We start from the raw sequence: 6,428 nt of genomic DNA on the forward strand, positions 1-6,428 counted from the left end.
CCCATTGTAAGGAGAATGATCACTTTAGATAAGCTATTACCAGCAGGAGAGTGGGGTGGGGGGAGAGAAAACCTTTTGTAGTGGTAAACACCCATTTTTTCGTGGTTTGTGTGTATAAAAGATCTTGTGTACTTTCCACAGTATGCATCCGATGAAGTGAGCTGTAGCTCACGAAAGCTTATGCTCAAATAAATTGGTTAGTCTCTAAAGTGCCACAAGTACTCCTTTTCTTTTTACAGTAAATCAGTTGAGCTCATCACCATTTTGCCTTAAGAACAGATTGAGGTTTCTGAATTCTCATAAAATCTAGACATTTGCTGACAATTTTTCTCAGGACCTCCTTGACCTCTTTGTTTCTCAGGATGTATATGAAGGGATTGGCCATAGAAGTCAGAATTGTGTAGCAGATAGAGAACACTTTGTTGAAGTCTCTCAGTGTGTTGGTTTTTGGTAGCAGATACACAATGATTAGGGTCCCATAGAAAATTGTCACCACAATGAGGTGAGAGGAGCTGGTGGAAAAGGCCTTTTGCCTCCCAGTGGTGGAAGGGATTCTCAGGATGGTGGAGATGATACAAACGTAGGATGCCAGGGTTAATGGAAATGGGGGCAGAGTGAGTAAAGAAGCCAGGATGGTAATGACAATCTCCAGCTGATAGGTGTCATTGCAGCAGAGCTTTATTATTTGCGTAGATTCACAGAAAAAGTTATCAGTTTTATTGGGACCACAGAAAGATAATTATAACATAAGAAATACTATTATGGGAATAGTCAAAAATCACCATATCTAAGAACCAGCTGCTAGCCAGAGGCATGAGCTGCCACTCATAAGGGCTGCATAATGCAGTGGTTTGCATACTGCTAAATACCGATCATAAGACATTGTGGCTAAGAAAACATTCTGTAGCCCCAAAGAAACTGACAAAATAAAATTGTGTCATACAGCCACTGACAGAAATGGTTCTGTCCCCAGTCAGGAGACTGGCCAGCATCCTGGGCAGGATGGTCGAGATGTAGCAGGTCTCCAAGCAGGAAAAGTTCCCCAGGAAGAAGTACATGGGGGTGTGAAGGTGCTGATCAACCACAACTGCACAACAATGAGGATGTTCCTGGCTGTGATCACAAAGCAGATTGCTAGAAACAGCAGGAAGAGGAAAACCTGCAGTTTAGGGAGATTCCCAAATCCCAGGAAGATGAATTCTGTGAGGGACGTTTGATTTCCCTGTTCCATGTCTGCCATGGGATGCATCTGGGGGAAGCGACAAACTCTAGAGCACACCTCAACCCCCTTCCCTTTTAACAGGATTTGCAGGTTGTTTTATTTCCCCCCTTTGTCTCAGACTAAGGTGATTCATGGTTATTCAGAGCAGGGAAAATTCCCTCTACTTGATCACCGGGATGTCTCAATGTTTTCCCCTTAATTGTAAGGATCCATTCATTGTTCTTTCCCTGGATTGTACAATGCTAGGGGCTGAGGTGAAAGTAAGCCGGTACGCCCCGGTACGGCGTCCTGGTAAGAGCCGGTGCGTTGTACCGGGACCAGCTTTCCCACATGGCAATTTAAAGCTCTGGGGTAGCAGCAGCGGGACTGCGGCGGGGACTTAAAGGGCCCCGGAGCTTCACCGCTGATACCACCCCAGCCCTTTAAATCTCCACCTGATCTCTGCTGCCGAAACCCTGGGGTAGCGGTGGCGGGACTCTGGCGGGGATTTAAGGGCCCCAGAGCTCCAGCCCCCACTCACACCCCGGCCCTTTAAATCCCCGCCGTCGCTACCCCAGGGCTCAGGCAGCAGGGCTCGAGCAGGGATTTAAAGGGCCCCCAAGCTCCAGCCGCCGCTACCCCCCCCCCCACCCTGAGCCCTTTAAATCCCCACCTGAGCCCTGCTGCCTGAGCCCTGGGGTAGGGGTGGGGAGGCTCTGGTGGGGATTTATAGGGCTCCGGAGCTCAAGCTGCCACTACAGCCCCGGGTCTTTAAATCCCCACCTGAGCCCTGCGCCCGAGCCCTGGGGTAGCAGCGGTGGGGCTCCGGAGTGGATTTAAATGGCCGGGGCGGTAGTAGCGGCTGGAGCCCCAGGGCCCTTTAAATCCCCGACGGAGCCTGTCAAGGTTCCTTCCCCTCTCTGAACTCTAGGGTACAGATGTGGGGACCTGCATGAAAACCTCCTAAGCTTACTTTTACCAGCTTAGGTTAAAACTTCCCCAAGGTACAAACTATTTTATCCTTTGCCCTTGGACTTCCACTGCCACGACCAAACGTTTAACTGGGTTCCTGGGAAAGGGTTGTTTGGAAACATCTTTCCCCCCCAAAATCCTCCCAACCCTTGCACCCCACTTCCTGGGGAAGGGGTGGTAAAAATCCTCACCAATTTGCATAGGTGACCTCAGACCCAAACCCTTGGATCTTAAGAACAATGAAAAAACATTCAGTTTCTGAAAAGAAGGATTTTAATAGAAGTAAAAAGTAAAAAAAGAATCACCTCTGTAAAATCAGGATGGTAAATACCTTACAGGGTAACTAGATTCAAAACATAGAGAATCCCTCTAGGCAAAACCTTAAGTGACAAAAAGACACACAGACAGGAACAACCATTCCATTCAGCACAGCTTAATTTCCCACCCATTAAAATAAATCATAATCTAACGCATATCTAGCTAGATTACTTACTAAATTCTAAGACTCCATTCCTGTTCTGTCCCCGGCAAAAACTTCACACAGACAGACCCTTTGTCTCTCCCTCCCTCCAGCTTTTGAAAGTATCTTGTCCCCTCATTGGTCATTTTGGTCAGGTGCCAGCGAGGCTATCCCAGCTTCTTAACCCCTTACAGGTGAAAGGATTTTTCCTCTGGCCAGGAGGGATTTTAAAGGTGTTTACTCTTCCCTTTATATTTATGACAGAGCCCAGCCGCCGCTACCCCAGGGCTCGGGCAGCAGGACACAGGCAAGGATTTAAAGGGCTCGGGGCTCCGGCAGCTGCTACCACAGCAGAGCCCCAGGCCCTTTAAAGCTCTGCCCGAGCCCAGAGCCCCGGGGTAGCGGTGGCAGCCGGGAGCCCCCAGGGCTCCTCAGTGATTTAAAGGGTCCAGGGCTCCACTGTGGTAGTGGCAGCTGGAGCCCTGAGCCCTTTAAATCGCCCCCAAGCCCTGGGGTTCCCAGGCACCTCTGCAGCTGGTAGCTCGGGGGTGATTTAAAGCGCCCCGGGCTCCCAGCCTCCATTACCGCAGCTGGACCCCTGGCCCTTTAAATCAAGATTTAAAGGGCCTGGGGATTTAAGTCCCTGCCTCTTCTGGTTAAGGCCACGCCTCTTCCAGTTGAGGCCACGCCCCCTCATACCTGAAGCCCCCCCCCAGCCTCAGGGGTGGAGCTACTGGTCCCAGATCTCAAGCAAGTTCAGGGGGCAACTAATATTAAAAAAATGATCAGGAGTGAGGTCATAGGTCATAAACTGGGAGCCAGAGGGGGACACCGAGCAGAGAGCGCCCACTGCTTCTCAAAGGTGTCTAGGGAGCCAGCGGACGTGGCCCAGAGGAACTCTACCTGGACTCATGATTGAAGAGAGGAGCATAAATAGGCCCCACAGTCGCAGAGCACCTCCCCGTCCAGCATCCTCCTCCTGGTGGAATAGATAGCCGCCTTGGCTTGTGGGGCAGGGGCCTGATAACAAGGTCTGGAGGGCCAGGGGTGAGGGGTGGGCGGAGAACACCCTCCCGCAGGACCCATACAAGGAAGGCCCGAGAGGCGGGCAGTAAGGCTGCCTTCACCTCCTGAAGCACGCAGCGGTGGGTAGAAGGGGTGGAGAGCCCCATGCACTGCCTGAGTGCCAGGGAATCCACCCACTCCCCCCGCTCGTAGTCCAGGAGGTCTCTGATCCTGGTGGCACCTGCCAGGACCAACCTTTGGTGCACCAAGGGGGACTCTGCCACCTGCAGACGAAGCTGGGGATTGTGCAGCAGGGGCTCCACAAGGAGATCTGTCCCCTCGGCAGTCACCATGGTTCTGGTCGCCGAAATCAGCCTCCAGGTCCGGAGGAAGTCCTGGTGGAAGACTGGCGGCCTGGAGGGGTCTGGTGGAAGACCTCTCGGATGGAGATAAAGGAGCTGTCGGTCATATCGGAGCCCTTGGAGGCAGCGGAGAAAGGCGTGCGCCAGTCCACACCAGACTACCTGCACCGTAAAGGAATCTCTGCAGACCCTGGAGGCGGAATATGTGGACCTGACTGCAAAGGCAGTTCAGTTCCTGTCCTCCCTCTTCCAGGGGAAGACTCAAAACCTCTGCAGACACCTATTGCAGCCTTGGCCAAAAGGACTCCAGAGCTAACCTCTGGAGCCAGGCCAGGATACCCAGGGCTGGGCTCAGGGTGTTGAGCCAGTGCCAGAACATGGACAGGACCAGCTGAACGGGCACTGTTACCCTATTAACCCTTTAGTGATATCCCTTGACAGACAGGTTCTGTCTCAGTGCATAGCAGCAGCATGAGGGATAACACTTACCTGAGACCTCACGATATGCACCCTCCAGTAGATCAGCTTGGATCTCTCAGGGCTGGTGACCAGGAGTTAGGTTCTTCTCTCACTTCCCTCCAGAAATTGGGTTCTCTCTGTAAAGTGGCCCACATCCCCCTGAAGAGACAAGCAGGGGCAAAGATCTCCCTTGGAGCATGCTCTCCTCCCTCTGTTGACAGAGTGCACTCGCCTCCTCATATTTGCATCCTGTGCAGAAGGTCGTGTCTCCCCTGATGTTACTTCTGAAGGGCATTTCCATCAACTGGGTCTGGGGAGCTGCTGCTGGGTTTGCGACATAGACAGGACAAACGCCAGTCCTGATGAAGTCAGCCTGTTTAGCCCAAAGTTCCCTCCTCTTGGGGAGAGTCTGCCAGGCCAAACAGTAACCACAGCCTGGGCTGGGCAAGAGACCTGCCTCCCAGTGCATTCACTCCCCGTGCAGCCCAGTCATCCAGACCAGTTACTGGTGCCCCACCAGCAATTTACTGGGACAAGACCAGGTGCACTGAGCAAGGATCTTCCACCACAAGCCAGCTTCAGTGGGGCCTGCTACAGGCTCGTCAACACAGGGAATAATGCCACTACAAATACACCACTATAGCAATACTGGCAGAACTCCCCATGTGGAAACACTTATTCTGGACTCAGCGCCATTTTCTGCTTCAGCTTATACTGCTTGGAAAGTGATGCCAGCTACACTGGGGAAAAGCCAGCTTCATGCAGAATAAGGGTGTCCAGATGGGGCGTTACAGTGGTGTAACTGTGGCTGTATAAGTATGCTGGTAAGAGTCCCCATGTAGACAAGCCCGACAGCATCAACTTGAGTCGCAAAAGGGCTGAGTTTAGGTCAGGCTCAGCTAAACCCGATCGCTTTCCCCGACTCCGCCACCACTGCTGAGTGAGACCTGAGCAGGCAGGGCCGGGCTCTCACTAGCCATTGTTAGGCGGCCCCTCTCGGATGTCTCTCTTCATCTCCATCACTGCCACATCCCTCACTCATATTTCTGCTCCACTTCTTCCAAATGGTCAGTTCAGGTACTAGCCTATTTAGAGGCGAATCCAGTGTCAGACACTAGCTGTGTTGTGCGGGTAATCTCATCTCCTCTGGGTGTGTTCAGGCTCTCATACATGAGACAGCCCTGCCTCTCCTGCCCCCTTGCCGTAGTATCTGGGTGACCCACAGTCTATAATGTATTGATCCTCACAACACTCCCATGAGGTACGGAATGCCTGTTTTCTCCATTGTATAGCTGGGGAACCGAGGCACAGAAATGTCCATGCTCATACAGGGAATCTCTGGTTGAGCAGGGACTGGAACACGGGTATCCCAAGTAGAACTGAGCAAACAGCTGATTTTTTGGTTTGGTGGCAGTTCCAAAAAATCAAAAAAGAAAATTGCTGCAGGTTGAACTGAATCTGAAGGTTTTTGGAATTTTCAACAAGCCAAAATGCAACAGAAAATCCACTTTGGGTCGAAAATACCCCCAATGTCATTCAACCTGAAACTTTTAGCTTCCAGGCATTTTTAAAGGGGTAGATTCACAAGGATCCTTAGGTGTCATTCATTAAATGGGCAGTGGAAAATGGGGCCCTGCTTGCCTATATGAGCTTTGGCCCAGTGATTAGGGTACTAGCCTGTGATGTGGGAAACCCGGGTACAAGTCCCAGCCTTGGAACCCCCCTGGTGAGGGTCCTGACCAGAGCTACAGGCTGCTCTAGGTGGGGAGTCTCTCAGATTCATCTCTTGAAGAATGTTCAGTGGTGCAGGGACTTGAACCAAGTTCTTCTATATCCCAACTCCATGCTCCAGCCACTGGGCTGTAGAGTCATTCTCATGCTTGCTCCCTGGGCCAATGACTATTGAGGTATTTTATACAAAGTGGAATATCTTCAAGAGAAAGGTTGGAAGAGATCCACCATTGAACAC

The 6,428-nt window shown here is 51.6% G+C and overlaps 1 pseudogene; it reads right to left on the reverse strand.

Moving 5' to 3' along the window:
- Positions 1-256: 256 nt before the first annotated feature.
- On the reverse strand, positions 257-5,439 carry LOC122462905 (annotated as a pseudogene).
- Positions 5,440-6,428: the final 989 nt, after the last annotated feature.

This window comes from Chelonia mydas, chromosome 14, assembly GCF_015237465.2.
Source record: "Chelonia mydas isolate rCheMyd1 chromosome 14, rCheMyd1.pri.v2, whole genome shotgun sequence".
Lineage (NCBI taxonomy): Eukaryota > Metazoa > Chordata > Testudines > Cheloniidae > Chelonia > Chelonia mydas.